This window comes from Lipophrys pholis (assembly GCF_963383615.2).
Source record: "Lipophrys pholis genome assembly, chromosome: 6".
Taxonomy (NCBI): Eukaryota; Metazoa; Chordata; class Actinopteri; order Blenniiformes; family Blenniidae; genus Lipophrys; species Lipophrys pholis.
The window spans coordinates 10,412,213-10,428,908 of NC_137629.1; the positions used below are offsets into that span (position 1 = coordinate 10,412,213).

At 41.1% G+C, this 16,696-nt stretch overlaps 1 long non-coding RNA gene across 1 annotated transcript; it reads right to left on the reverse strand.

The window, feature by feature from the left end:
- Positions 1 to 2,028: 2,028 nt before the first annotated feature.
- LOC308110594 lies at positions 2,029 to 4,024 on the reverse strand. The gene is made up of 5 exons (XR_013935398.1): positions 3,910 to 4,024; positions 3,075 to 3,141; positions 2,722 to 2,773; positions 2,487 to 2,541; positions 2,029 to 2,260 (listed from the first exon to the last, which is right to left on the reverse strand). It is a non-coding gene; the product is annotated as an uncharacterized lncRNA (long non-coding RNA).
- Between the last annotated feature and the right edge of the window lie 12,672 nt (positions 4,025 to 16,696).

Below are 16,696 nucleotides of genomic sequence, written 5' to 3' on the forward strand. Positions count from 1 at the left end.
TCGTTAGTGTGGAACATAGTCTAAATGTGACACAAGAAACAGCTACTGTCACTGGCACAATATTCACAGACTTGGACTTCCAGCATCAAACATTCTTCAACGAAATGTCCTCAGCACACAAACAAACAATGTGTCTTTGCCATCAATTTTAATTGTGAGTCCAGCGGGCAGGGACCGTCTGCAAATTACAACTCTAGCTCCAGATGTACTGCAGATAGTCAGCAGCACTGTTCAGACGGGTGTTTTTCCAAAAACTCCTAAAGACAGCCGTTATCAAACCTCTTAAAAAAGAGTAATCTGGATGCTTCAGTAATTAGTAATTCCAGGCCCATATCAAACCTGCCTTTCTTAAGTAAGATTATTGAAAATATAGTTTAAACACTACTTTGTAAAGCACTGTGAATTGCCTTGTGTTTGATGGTGCTCTATAAATAAATTTGCCTTGCCTTACAAACGGCTAAAACAGTGAAGACACTATAATAATATCTAATAACGGCACCGGTATTCAATGAAGTGTCACCAGAATCCCTGCAGCTTCATTTGTCTTCTGATGATCAGACTACAACCCATGGTTTGATATAGAAATGCTTTTTCATCATTTTAATGACTTTTTTTTAAAAGAAATACATTTCAATTACTACAATAATTTCACTACAGTATACTGTTGACCACTGAAACGCCATCCAACCATCAAAAAGGTCCCGCGGATCATACTACGGCTATTAGTTGGAATAAAAACACCTTTTTGCAATTTTAAGGATTTTTTATTTGGTTTTGTTAGTAATAATATAATAACTTCACTGTAATATACTGTAGACTACTGAAACTCTGTTCAACCATCAAAGTTGTTCTGCTGATCATATTGCAGCTTATCAGTTTGACAGAAAATACTTTGTCATTAGGTTAATGGATTTCTATTAGTAATAACATTCAATAACTTTACTATAATGTAGTGTAGACCAAGCAAACTCAGCTTATCTATCAGAGTGGGCCTGCTGATCATACTACAACACTTAGTTTGACAAATACTTTTTCATAATTTTAAGGAAACGTTTTAAGACCACCTTCTTACAAAGTTTCAGTGTTCATTGATTAATATAAACCAGAATGTTTAAAATGTGATAAATTTGCTCATAATTTTAAAGTTTAATTGTTGGAGCCACTTTTACATCTGATACTTTATTGTTTATGCAAGGCTCTCTGCGTTCACCTGTACACTGGCTTATGTGCAAGTACTATGTTCACCCACTAGGGGAAGCTTGCGTAATGCAAGGAGGAACTAAAACATTCAACACAATTAAAAATGTAATCATTGTCCAGCCTTTCCAGTTTGAGAGCAGGACGCATGTGTAAGCTGACAATTCTTAATATATGACAATTAAAACTATCAATTTTGAATATTAAATCAGGTTCCTTTTAATGTTTTAACAATCAAATTGGAAATGAAATGGCATGAAATGTAGTCATTGGAAAATAACTTGCTGTCCATGTTATTTAAAAAGATAAAGTCTAAAGAACTTGGAACGTTTTCCAGTTGAGACAAACGTTTCTAACATATTGTGAATGCAATAAAAACTTTGAAGCTTCAGTAAGTCGTTATGCTTTTTTGACTTTGAGAAATGTTAATAGTTGGGAGACTTGGAAAGAAACTTAAATTTTGTGCTGGAGCTCCACCCTACCCGACATCAGGAACATTAACCCCTGCACTCTTAAATCACATCTTCAAACATAAAATCACACAATATTGATCTGCTGCAAATCCAATGCTCTTTGAATGTCAATACTACATTTACTTGTTTATTGAATGAATATTTTTGAATTATGACTTTGTCCTGCACCTGAGATGTTCATTTTTGCTTAACAGCATTCACTCAAAGCTAATGGGAAGTTACAAATATAGTGTCGAGTACATTAATCGTGTGATTTTCCTTGAATAAAAATGCATAACAAGCTCCAGTCTAAAGTACAAAAATGCAATTAATCACATTTACAATTGACAGCACTAATGAAAAGTTTTAGAGAAACATTGACAGCTTTCAGTGAATGGATTTTATTGATTTCACATGATTAGTCAACTTCACAATACTGCAAATATTTTTACCCTCAGTATATCAGATTACGTTCCAATGTGACAGCTGGACCGCAATTCTTTTTACGCCAATATGCAGACTCCATCAAAGTGGGACAATGTGCGTCAGCCTCAGAGCTCAGGTGGCGGCGGAGCAACCAGTGTGAAGGACAATCCTGCGACAGGATCACACTGTCAACAAAGAAAAGTTAAGTTACATTCCATCCTGAACCACTTGAGTCTCAAGCTGCATGTTTCAGGTCTTCAGTCAGATTGGGGTAAACCGACATCACTTGAACCTGTGCCAAAGTCCTGAGTGTTTCTCTCCCAATACTGAGATTCCCCGGCAAGAGAAGGAAGGCTCTGCCACGGCAGTACAAGATTGGGTTCATGTTTGTGCTTAGAGTGCTGCACATACCTGCAGACATGTGTAGTCTGTGTGGCTGCCCCCTACAGACGAACTGCTGCACACACTGAAGGAGAGAAAACACAGGGCATCAGAAACTGACTCCCTGCATGTCACGGTAATGATGAGCAGAGGTTATGCTCAGGTTTACTGTTCACCACGGTCATTTGTCTGCATGATGTGTTATGTTGTTCAATCATCACCGCATACACTGCAGCAGCTTCAACACAGACGGACGAGACTTTACCTTCAGCCCGACTTAAGGTCCATCCGCTCCATAGCAGCCTCAGAGGCTCGGCCTGCAACACAAGCACATAAACATCAGCATGCAGCTCCCCACAACCACACCTAACCGGGGCCAGGATGTAGTGTGCAGCCCTGCACTAGGCCCGTCCTGCTGTCAGACCAAGACGGGCCACTCTCGGTGGGCCGCGCTCTGCAACAGCTCAGCAGCTGCAGGCTCCAAAACAGAACCTGCAGCACAGAGGCCAAGAGCAGAGACTTCTTCTACCAGCACTGTAACACTGAACCAGACACGCTGCCTAGTCAGCTGACTGAGCGCTGGATCCCAGAGGGACTGGGAAGAGTTCCAGTACTCACCTCTGGTCTTTACACAGAAGCAGGGCAGCTTTATCACATGATGACTGTTTAGTGGGATCACCAGGGACTGAAAAGGAACATCATGTTAGTACAAATCCATCATTACATGCATCTTCCAGACTCAACTGATGGTTCAAGGTTAGCAGAAACTCAATCTGCTGCTTCCACTGGTGTAGTGTATAAGATAATGTCTTCATTGACACTTTCAGTGTTCAAACGCTGGAATTAGCCTGTGATTCAAATACTTCACTATTAAGACATTACTTACTAAAACCTAGAACCAATGCAAAACATTTCCGTCCGTAGGTTATTAAACATGCGGACGTGCTTCTGCGCCAAACCAGAAGCACGTGGTTCCTGAAAGTTACTAGCTTAACTTAAATTTATGTTATGAGCGCAAGTGGTACCAATAAGGTCACTATCAATGTCTTAAGAAGTCCCAATCACACACGCATTTGATTTCAGTTCTGATATCCTTCACCACGGTTATCTTAGTGATGTTTCCCAGTTAGCATCGAGCAGCTAATGCTAACTAGCCGGGATTGCTAACGTGGTAATAAAGCGACCACACAGGCTGACATCACAGTAATTAAAATAGTGTAAACTAAACCCTTCAGTCTGTATGTTAAACTTTCAGAACCACAGTAAGCATGACACAACGGACAAAAACAAAACCGTGTTTGAATAGACAGAAAACGTGTTCCTCCGTTTGTAGCACAATGCTGTATATAATACTGCATTTTTACCGGAGGAATACAGTGTACTCTGACAGTTACAGTGTCGCCAAAAACCTGAGATTAAGCTTGACTACTTAACCTAACATGTGCTCACTCACCAGCCTGAGGAGGATTTTAACCGCTTCATGTTCCACAGACTGACCGACTGAGAGAAAGAGAGACTGAGAGACTGAGGAGCAAAGTTTTATAGACGTTGCTGCCGCGGTGCACTGTGGGAAGACAAACCCGCGTCACCCCATAGACATATAGCACTAGAACCAACCGTAGCAGCATTATAAAGGATAGATGCCGCAATGACCGCTATTCCCTATTGGCGCTAGCAAGCGGTGGCGCCGCCATCTTGGCCCGGTCGTCCCGCTCAGTCTCATCTGTTTAGTAATGGCAATGACGAGTCATCGCATTTAAATCAATCATAACTCGCTGAATACTAAATTGATTTTCACCTGGTTTTCTTTCCTGCAAACGTCATACATGTAGGTCTGATATTGGACACATGGTTTGGAGTATTTTAATGTTCATAGTGGGCTAAACAATAATAGAATGTTCTGGTTTGTTATATCTGAGACTTAAACCCAAAACACACACACACACACACACACACACACACACACACACACACACACACAGGATGGAGAAGCAGAAGCAGATTGTGCACTACACAGATATTTTAATAAGTTGAAAATTAATATGAAAACATCACAAACACAATTTGTGTAAGACACAATACCATAGGCAAATTATCAATCAGAACAAACTTTAGATTTTTGTTTATTTTTTAATAATTCCTTTTTAGGTATATGGCGCCTCACTTGCTGCAATCACATACTCAAACCAATATCCATATAGTCTGTTTATATCAGTGGCGGGCCGTCAGGGCCAGACTGATGTTGATCATATTTTTGTCCACAAATACTTATTAAATTAAAAAATTCCAAACTGTCTGTTTGCTTCCTCTCATAGCTTCTGCCCCAGTGGCTGCGCTGCTTCCTGACGTGTACTTCCATATTAAAGCTTTTCACAAAGCTTTAATAAAGAAATCTGCCTGAGGCCTTCACTTTCAATTCTGCAGGCGTCTGCAGTGTAAAACAAGCATCAGTCAACCAATGCATCAACCAATCAGATTTTGATATTGGCGACTCAGGGCCTTCTAAAACATAGACATATAGGCCGTTTTCCAATACCTATACTTGTCCGTAATTGTGCTCTCATGCACCCGTGAAATGTCATCAGTGGGAGACCAAGTACTGTTCCAATTCTTACGCCGCTGTAGGTACCAGATCTGTCCGGGCTACCAGATCTGTCCGGGGCGGGGCTTGCGCATGCACTCAGGCTACCAGATCGGTCCGGGGCGGAGTTCGTGCTTGCGCCTGTCAATGACATCACACACAATATGATTTACGGCAACTCCATATAAACAAACTACATTACGGGCTGGATAGATAGATAGATAGATAGATAGATAGATAGATAGATATGTCAGATTATTTTAACTTGAATTCTTCTCTGGAGTCTGCCATTTTAGCTTCACTGTTACAGAGACAAAAGCTTTACATTCAACCATGTATTTTTCCCCCCATTTCCCTCCATTTCGTACCTTGTAGTTTCACCAGTGGTGTAAAGGAATGAAGTAAAAATACTTCGTTACTGTACTTAAGTAGTTTTTGGGAGTATCTATACTTTACTTGAGTTTTTATATTTATTGTGAATTTCACTTTTACTTCGCATTAAGAAGAAAAAAATTATACTTTTACTCCGCTACATTTATACTGAACACCGTCGTTACTCGTTCCAAAATAAAATGTGAATATAATTGTCTCATCACAGTACTGGCACTTTTAAATTTGTCCCGCTGAGGACTTTTTTCTAGCGTACGGTGAGTAACGGAACTTTTCCGAATGTCCGGACTGTCAGCCGCTACTTTTTTCTGGTAAATGAGCTTCATGAACACAATAAATTGGTGATGCATTCAGGTGTATCACGTAACTCTGCGCTCCGTGGCTGAGCTTCGTCCTCAAAGAGAAATCTATCCTCACAATCACAATCAGCAAATACTTTACGACCAGCGATAGAACCCTCAGTGTTTGTGTATTTTTGCAGTAATTTACTTGCCCTCTCTTCCTCTCCCTCTCTTTCCCTCCAGTCCAGTCCGTGGCCCCACCACGGAGTGTTTAAAACTCGTTTTTGTCTTAATAAAAAAAAAATAAAAGAGGAAAAAAAAAAAGCAATCCCACAGAGAAATTCATGCCCCTTACAACGTGGACACATGTGCTTATAGACAAGTGCAGCCTATACTGTATATGTACAAATTAGGGATGTCCCGATCAGATCGGTAGATATCTGATCGGGGCCGATATTGGTGATATGTGAGTGATCCGGAATCGACAAATCCAGCCGATCAGCCCGCCGATCTAAAAACAACAAAACAAAAACTTTTTCACGTCAGCTGCCGTAAAGCCAGAGCCGTTTGCGACCTGCCGTAAACTGGAGTTAGCAGCCTAAAGCCATTGAGAGGATAAAATGTCAGCAGTCTGGAGGTATTTTAAGGTTGACCAGTTGTACTATTTGCTTCACCACAGTCCCGAGAGGTGGAGCACCAGAGCTTCGTTTAACACAACTAATCTGATAAGACATCTAAAAAGTAAACATGCGGCTGAGTATGCTCAGCAAAGACCATCATCCATGGAAAAAAAGATGACGTAATCGCCCCCCTCCTCCACCCACCGCAGCCCGCAATGTCACCTAATAACCACAACAATCACGGATCACAAGCTCCGGTCGAGCTGCAGAAGCTAGAAGCAGGCGGAGCGGGGCCATAGACCTATAAAACTAGAGTTATATTAGAGGTTTATGTATTTATGTGCAAAAGTTTACTTCTAAATTTTTATGTGGTCTGTCTTCTTCTGAGTTTTTATTGTTTTAGGTGAGTCACAGCGCCCCTAAAAGGCCTGGCATGTGTACTACATGCCCTGAAGCCTCGTGTTGAGCCGTGTTCATAGTGAGGTGTGGACGTTTTTTTGGGAGAAGGCCAGGGAGAAAAAAGATCATTGTGTGGATGTACCCTCAGTTTACAACAACAACTAAAGAAAAAGCCGCACCGAAGCGGCAAACTCGGTGCAGCTTTAAAATAAAGGATTTTAAAATAAAGGATAAGTACCCACAGGGGAGCGATATGGAGAAAAAAATAACCCAGAAGGTTACGCTAGTTTGAAGGGAGACTGGGATATTCTGAATGAGTTTTTGAGAGAACTATGTTCAGACTACTTTTGTCAAACAGATTTTACCACTTTGAAGTGGAATTAAGTGTTTATAATTCACATTGAAATGTAAATGTTTTGTGACAATTCAGGTCAGACCTCTCATACTGCTTTAAGTTAAACTGAAATTTAATACACAAAGAAGTTACATTGGAGCCTAAGAGCATTTATGTTTAAGATTTATTTATTTATTTTTATTATTGTATTTGCACTTTATTTTAGGACCTATTTTCAACCCAACTAGTCAAAGACACTTTGAAGTAGAATTGGGTTCTTCTCATTGGTTTTACTGAATACTGTTTAGTTGTAGTTTTTTTATAGTTTATATGTTAGTCAAACTGATTCACTGGGTTTCATTTTTATTTATTTTTATTTGCCACAAAATCCAGGTGAAGTTGTTTGAGTTAATATAAATAGTTTAGTTGTTGTTGTAAACTGAGGGTACATCCACACAACGAAAAAATGATCTCTTCTATCTCCCTGGCCTTCTCCCAAAAAACTTTGGTTCGGCTTTTGCTTTAGTTGTTGTAAACTGAGGGTACATCCACACAACGATCTTTTTTTCCTCCCTGGCCTTCTCCCAAAAAACTTTGGTTCGGCTTTTTCTTTAGTTGTTGTAAACTGAGGGTACATCCACACAACGATCTTTTTTTCCTCCCTGGCCTTCTCCCAAAAAACCGTCCACACCTCACTATGAACAAAGCTCAACACGAGGCTTCAGGGCATGTAGTACACATGCCAGGCCTTTTAGGGGCGCTGTGGCTCACCAAACAAGCATGTTTACTTTTTAGATGTCTTATCAGATTAGTTGTGTTAAATAAAGCTCTGGTGCTCCACCTGTGGTGAAGCAAATAGTACAACTGGCCGCTGGACTAGTTTCGTTGTCAACCTTAAAATACCTCCAGACTGCTGACATTTTATCCACACAATGGCTTTAGGCTGCTAACGGCAGTTTACGGCAGGTTGCAAACGGGGCTCGCTTTACGGCAGCTGATGTGAAAAAGTTGGGTTTTTTGTTTTGTTTTTAGATCGGCGGGGTGATCGGCTGGATTTGCCGATTCCCGATCATTCACAAATAACCAATATCGGCCCCGATCCGATATCTACCGATTGGATCCTGACATCTCTAATAAATGAGATATTTATAACTGTTGGATTTTTTTATTTTTTATTTTCCAAATAAAAAATTTGTTTGACTGTCTAGTAGGTGTAATATTAAGATCGATACAAAGGACAGAGCCATTCCCTGTTAATTTAGATAATGGTAATTAAAATAATAGAAGCATCCTAAAAGTGTTGGCCCCTCTCCTCCTGCTGGTTGAAATCCTCACAGACCCTCAACAGACTCCATTGTGGTTTGAGGCATTAAAGAGAATCACACCTGCCTGAGAAGGAAGTTTCAGGACAGATTGTTGGTTCTCTGAAGAGGTTGATGAGAAGCATCACCAGAAGCCGCAACAGACAAGGAGTAAGAGGAAGAGAAGAAGACCACCTCATGAGAGATGATGGTTGTGGAGGAAAAGTGTCATGGGAGACACATGGACGCAGGGAAGGAGAAGTGAGGTGCACAGTGTGAAACCAGGGATGCTTTTATGAGTTTTTATATGCTATTAATTTTTGTATAAAATTAAAAGGTAAATTGTAAAATATTTGATTAAAAATTTCTGAGAAAAAATATATTTTCTTTTATATAAGAAGGGAATGGTGATAGTTAAATAGATAAAATAGTAATTAGGAACATGATTAGAGTTAAAAGGTGATCTGTACAACATTTGATAATAGGGCATTTGATAATACGGATAAATAAATAAAAATTTGGTAATCTCAGGGAGATTCGACAGTGTAAGCCAGACCTGGGCATTGTACGGCCCGCGGGCCACATACAGCCCTTTGCTTGACTCTCACCGGCCCGTGTAAGGTTAATTGGGAATTACAAAATAAACATATTTTCTAATTTTACCTCATGCATGGACTAAAGCTGCATTGCTTTTATTTTGAAGTTGCATTTTATTCACGTACAGTGACGCAATACGTAAATCAAGACGTGCGCATGATTGACAAGACGACTTTAGCCCTCAAAAATGTCCACTCATGCTAAAAAAAGAAAGGTAGATGCTGAATGCAGGGTTTTCAACAAAAAATGGACTGCTAAGTATTTAGTTACTGAAGTCAGAGGTAAAGCCGTGTGTTTAGTTTGTGGGGAGCAGATCGCCGTGTTTAAGGATTATAATTTGAGTCGGCATTATGAGACGAAACACATTGAGAAATACAAAAACTTGAGTGATGTTGAGAGGGCGCGGACATCGGAAGCGTTGCTAGCTAAGCTACAAAAGCAGCAAGGCTGTTTTACCAAGCTTCACGCATCCAAGACCAGCTTTGTGATATCCCACAAAATCGCTAAAAACAGTAAGCCATTCTCGGAGGGGGAGTTTGTCAAAGAGTGCTTGGTGGACTCTGCAGCACTGATTTGTCCTGAAAAAAAAGAAGCATTTGAGCAAGTCCCGCTGTCCAGGCGAACCGTGACGCGGAGGGTTGAGGACATTGCGGGAAATCTGGAGCTTCAGCTGCAACGTGAAGTGGCAAGTTTTGACTTTTTCTCCTTGGCTTTGGACGAGAGCTGTGATGTCCGTGACACAGCCCAGTTACTCGTATTTGTCCGTGGGATAACGGACTTTAAGATGACGGAGGAGCTGGCTGCAATGCGGTCAATGAAAGGGACAATGACAGGGAGTGATCTGTTCACGGAGGTAAATACGTGCATGGACACACTGGGACTGAAATGGGACAGACTGGCTGGTGTCACAACGGACGGTTGTCCGAATCTTACGGGGAAAAATGTCGGACTTTTGAAACGTATGCAAGATAAAGTGACTGAAATCGACGCAGATCAGAAATTGGTATTTTTGCATTGTATTATACACCAGCATGTGTTGTGCAAGTCAGTGCTGAAAATTAACCATGTTATTGATGTTGTAACTAAAATAGTAAACTTCATCAAGGCACGCGCATTGAATCACAGACAGTTTGTTGTACTTTTGGAGGACCATGAGACTGAGCAGAGTGACATCGGCTACCACACAGCTGTCAGATGGCTCAGCCTGGGAAAAGTGCTAAAAAGAGTTTGGGACCTGAAAGCTGAGATTCAAGAGTTTTGTGAGAAGAAAGGCAAAGACATCCCAGAGCTCTCAGATGAGGACTGGATGGCAGATTTTGCATTTGCTGTTGATGTGACTGCACTGATGAATGAACTGAACACCAAACTGCAAGGCAAGGGCCTTTTTGTTCATGAAATGCACAATCTGGTGAAGCTTTCATGACAAAGTTACAGTTTCTTTCAAGCCAACTGGAGAGCAACACTCTCACTCATATGCAAACCCTGAAAGAAGTCACACCATCAGCTGATCACCTCCGCAGGTACTCATCCATGTTAGGAGCACTGCGTGGTGAGTTTTCAAGGCGCTTTGAAGATCTCAGAACAATCGAGGATGAAATGCACATGATTTCCTCTCCCTTTACCTGCAGTGTGGATAATGCACCCAGTGATGTTCAGCTGGAACTTATTGACCTGCAGTCTGATGCAGCACTGGAAGAGAGGTTTAAGTCAGGATCACTGCTGGATGTTTACTCTTCTCTCAAGAAGGAGAACTTTCCAAACATGAGGAGACATGCTCAGAAGATGTTGGTTCTCTTTGGCTCTACCTACATATGTGAACAAACATTCTCAGTGATGAAGTTTACTAAATCCAGGTATAGATCCTCTCTCACAGATGATCATCTGTCAGCTGTGCTTCACATCTCCACCTCAGACATTCAACCTGACTTTGATGCACTCGTTAAAGCCCAACAGAGACTAGATTTCTCACACTGAACAAGAAAAAAAGAACTCCAAATGAGGTGGTTAGACTACAAATGTAGGCATGTAAAGGCACCAACTAGCAGTGAATGGGACACTTTCTTTGGAGGCCCTTTTCTCAAAATCACAGTTCAGTGACAATCATTATAATATGATGTTTCTTGCTTAATATTTAGAGTACAAAGACAATGTTGTGATGTCTTTAGAAAGCTAAGAACCTCTTTCCAACAGTACTGTATATGAAACTCAAAATGTGTTTTGGGGTGAATTTGACTGAAAATGATCACTAATATAATGAGTCACAAATGGTAAGAACGTTCACATTCTGTTTACCATTGTTGTGGGAAAATCTGATTGAATAAATTACATTTTTTGTAAGGCAACCTGACTTTTTCATTGCTTAATCATAACATATACACTTACCAGCTTGTCAAAACAATGCTATTTACTGCTTTTTATAAAGAAATACAATTAATATTATTCAGAATTGAGTTAAGCCTTTTGACCCGGCCCTCCACAATATTTTCTGTTTCTCATGTGGCCCCATGGAAAAAATAATTGCCCACCCCTGGTGTAAGCCATGTGTGTTGTTATGTATGTATTTACTCTCACACAGTATAATCCATTTATGTATTTATTCTAAAGAAACATTATTCGAGCTAATGATTGGAGTGCTTAACTGTAGGATGTATATTAGACAAATGTAATACAGTACATATTAATGACATGGCCAGAAGGATGACAACAAGCAGGCAGGGATCAGGGATCTTCAGTAAAACAAACAGTAAAATAATTATTTGTATTAGTAGGACATTTCTGATCAGCTGCTTTTATTATTACTGAACTCCAAGAAAATGAATGGTAAAATGAAGGCTGTATAGGAGGCTAGAAGTAATAGTAACACTGTACTACACGGTACTATACACTGTACTATATATGATACAATACACTGTAATACACAGAGCACGTATGTGACAGAAAAGGTACTATTTTACTATAATGTTAACCCTAACCCTAAAGTTTGGATCATCATATAAAATATCATGTACAAATCACCTTCCCACTGAACCAGAGAGGCAACAGGTTCCTCCTCCTCCTCCTCCTCCTCAGCTTCAAGGTCCATCATCCAGCCATGACAGCCACCGGGTCATCAAGTACGCTCGTGTTCCAATTCTCCATTATCGCCAATGCGTCCTCGGAAATTTGCATTTTCACCCTGTAAGTAGTTACTCATGATGTAGGCGAGTACACATTGGCGCTCTAAGAATTGGAAAATGGCCCTTGAGTATCAGTGAAACCACTATGGAGGGAAAAGCACATGGAAGGATGCAATCCTATTGTCACTAACAGTGAACCCAAAATGGCAGACTACATAGAAGAATTCAAGTTAAAATAATCCAACACGCAATACGTAATACGGGACAAAGTGCGTCCCTTTTCAGCTCAATACGGGACACGTACTTTTGTAGGCGAAAATGGGACAATTCCGTTTTTCAAGGGACGGTTGGCAACCCTAACTCCATGCTACCAATGTCTGCGAGTGACCTTGCGGCACTCGTGACGTCAAAATCGTTGTTCACCTCCGTGCACGAGTGTCCGCTCCGACCCCGCGGGGGGACCCCGCGTAGCCCAAATTTTGTGACCACGCGACCTGTGTGCCACTGTATGCACTGACTGCACATGCGCCAGAGCCCACCGGTCGCTTATATGGGCGATCCTCCGTCTCCCCGTCTGAACAATCACAATTTAAAAGCAAATAAAGAGCCAGAGGCTCAGAACTCCTGAAGTGAAACATAAAGTACTTTAGGAAAGGTGGAGAACACCGGGCAGGAAAAGTAGAGATATTTTCGGAATCGTTACATTACGTTATGGAACGTGCAGGGAAGTGAGCCCAGAGTGGAGTATGGCCACAATCATGTGCACCCGGCGGACACACGTGTAGTCACAGACATTGGTAGCATGGAGGGGCCTTTACACGACAATCGACATGGTGAGTGCATGATTATTGCCTATTTGGTGGTTTATATCCGAATTCTGACTCCTTCTGGTTGGTGCTATGCTATGTTTATTAATATGTCATTAGATCCATTGAACTAAATATTTTTCTTTCAGTAAAGGTTTTGGTGACTGGCAGGAGGAGTTAGGGGTCTTTGTGTGTGAGGCCTAAATGAAACCTTGCTGGGTGTTTTGCTTACTGCTGCTGTTGTGGCTTCATCAGTTATGTTAAAGTTTACGTTCAGTGGTGTGTTCAAGGCCTCTCCATTCTACCAAGGTCCGCGAGTGTCCGCGAGTACACGCCGTACTGGTGACGTCAAAATTGTCATCCGCCCCCGTGCACGAGTGTCCGCTCCGACCCGCCCAAATTTTTTTACCGCGCGACGTGTGCGCGACTGTTCACGCCGACTGCGCATGCGCCAGAGCCTGAGTCCAAAAAGACACGACCAGCCATCAGTACCTATAGGCCACAATGAGGACAAAATATATTGTCTCTTAACTATGGAAGACAGTCTTTTATCAACGGAGCGCAGACAGTGCTAAAGCGAGCAGGAATGACTTCCTGTTACAGAGACGGACTGTGCTTCTCACCAATCAGCAGTGAGCGTGTCATTGGCAGTGAGTCCAATCAGTGACGACCCTGCTGTTGCACACGCCGCCTTGGCCCGGTCATCAAGCCTGTAAACACAAACTGCAGCAGACACCAGAGCACCCTGGGGGAGTATTTCTGGAAAAATCAGCGGACTGTAGAAATCAGGGCTCTGGGTATGACTTTTCACAAGTAAGATGGAACATATTATTGTTTGGATTTTGCCAATATAAACTTATTGTTCTGTATTTATGTCCACCAGTGAACTTGTAGCCAGCTTTGAGCTAGACTTTGTTTACAGCCTGTTCACCAGCTATTAGTCAACTGAGACTTGTAAATTACATGTTCCACAACACAGACTTAGATTACAACTGACACAAGAATGCTATTGTAGAAATAAACCAAATATTACCATTGACCAGCACATTTTACCAGGTGACACAGGCCATATTGTTCACATGTAATTCTTCACCCTAACAGAAGTAAGATTCCCCTGATGTCTCCTCCACCACACTGACTGAGAAACACTGACAACATCTGACTGTAGAATAGATTGAAACAAGTTTACTCAGTTTCAGCAGCTTTGGTTTGTTATCAACATATTTGCATCAAAACAGGAGTTTTGTTGATTTTTTTTTATTTTTCAACTTATCAAAATATCTCTGTAGTGCACAATCTGCTTCTGCTTCTCCATCGTGTGTGTGTGTGTGTGTGTGTGTGTGTGTGTGTGTGTGTGTGTGTGTGTGTGTGTGTGTGTGTGTGTGTGTGTGTGTGTGTGTGTGTGTGTGTGTGTGTGTGTGTGTGTGTGTGTGTGTGTGTGTGTGTATTGTCAGATATCAGATATCAGATATCACAAATCAGAACATTGGATTATTGTTTCGTCCACTATGAACATTAAAATACTCCAAACCATTTGGAAGTGTTTTCTGAAGTTTGTGGTGTTTTGCACTTCCAGGCCACCGTACAGACAGGATGACAATGAAGATATTTTGTCCCTGAATTGAATAATGCACTACAGAGGGAACCACTGATCAGTTGTTTCTGTGTTAAGGTTAACATTTGTATCACTGATGTTACTGATGTTTCAGTCAGGAGGAATGAGTGAGTCCAGGAATATTGACACACGCCTCTTCTCATAAAGATGAATTGACCAGTTGAACAGTGAGCACCTAAATGTTGTTCTCTTTGACTGAATGGCGACATTGTAGTTGGCTTACAGGTTACAGCACTGGCTTTGTGACCCAGGGTCCTCATTAAAGGTTGAAGATGATCCGATGTGTTCCTGTCTAACAACCTCAACAGGACCTGAACATTTCTGATACATCATGCTGTTGGAGTTTGTATTCAAAGACAAACAGGACGTCAAACGATCCACACTAAGAAACGCCAAATTTTACTTTCATCATCCACTTGATTTTCATATTCTGTATTTAAAGCCACAGCAATCTAATTTTTGGCAGCAGAACCACACTTCATATGCTCATGTCTGAGTAACTTAAAGCCTCCTCTCCTGGTCATAATCATTAAAAGTTTCATTTAGTGATGGCCAAATGGAGCTTCATGTAGCACTGTCTTTATTTTCTGAAGCCACTAGATAGCGCTGTCTGTTCAACAAATGTTTGAAAGCACACTTCATTGTCAGTCTTTCAGCCGCTATTTTCAAACCAAGAGTGCCATCTGGTGGAATCAGAAAATATAGAAAGTAGTTCATGAAGCTTTATTTGGCCATCACCACATATTATACAGCTTTGCAACAATTTCATATTGGTGTCAGAGGTCCAACAACATTGTGTTCAAAGTGTATTTCCCCAAATCCAGCCTTGGTCCTGAATTACAGCCAGTCTCAAAGTCTCTCCAGTGAGCTCTACTGAGACAGGCTCTTTCTGTGTCTGATCCTTTAAATCCTAATAAATTGTGTCTGTCCATAGTTTTTCTTGACTTAACTCTTTCTTGAATGTTGTCTGGATGTCTTTTCTGGATGTCATATGGCCGTCAATGAAAATACGTTTAAAAAAGATGACAGGTCAGTCAATCACAGGACACACATATAGGGGCAATTCAGCATTACCAAGTACAAGCATGTTTTTGGAATGTGGGAGGAAACCAGAGACCTAGAGGAAACCCATGCACACACAAGCAAACTCCACAAACACCTCCAGCACCCACAACCTTCTCTGTGGAGGGCGAGAACATTAACCACTGCGCCAGACAATTAATAGTTACAATTGACATTGCTCATAAAATATTTACTCATGTACATAGTTGTATTCACAAGATAAAAGGTTGTCAAAGTGGGGAGTTTCTCCATGGAGACTTCAAAAGTTCCAATGCCTTGCGAACAAAACAATAAATGGTCATAACTCAGACATTGTGCAGTCTGCATTAAACTTCACATGCTGCCTCCTCTTGCTTGTCATGATCTACTTCCCTCATTATTTTAATGACAAATCAATAATTATATATGCAGTTGGACTTAACAGACAGGCGGTCTCTTTCAACTGATTCTTTGTGTCTTAGATGTCCATAATCTTTATGTGTCAATTGTCAACTCGTTCTGGTGTCAACTAGGAGTCCAGATTACGGCCTGTTTAAAACACCTATTTTCTACTAGTTCTGGTGTCAAATAGATGTCCAGATTATGGCCTGGATGGAGGGATGTGTCCTGGACGTCTATGGACGGTGCTTGCTCAGTGGGTTGTGTCCATCCTGCTTTGTATCAGCAGTTCAGCTGCTACTGTAACGGTGTGAAGGAGATTTTCTACTGATCAAGTTGAAACTCCACAGTCCTCCTGAGGATGTCCATCCTTTCATGAGGACAGTGGACCATCTTCTAATGGCTACTGGACAACACACCAGGTCACAAACCTACAACCATCTCAAGCTGGTTTCCTGAACATGACGACATGTTAACTGGACTGAGACAGCCTCCCCATTCACCACATGTTCGGCATATGGTGGAACAAGACATTGACGACACGGATGTTCTACTAAATCTGCAGAATCTGAAGCAACTGTGTCAGTCCATCATGATTCTAGCTCCAATCAGATCAATGACACCAAGAATAAAGACAGTTTTGGAGGATAATGGAGGCCCAACACACAGCGTGCCAAATAGTTTGGCTAGTGAGAGTATATAATATGTTCTTTCCAGCAAATGTTAAATGTAAAATTATATTTTAAAAACTATTTGATGC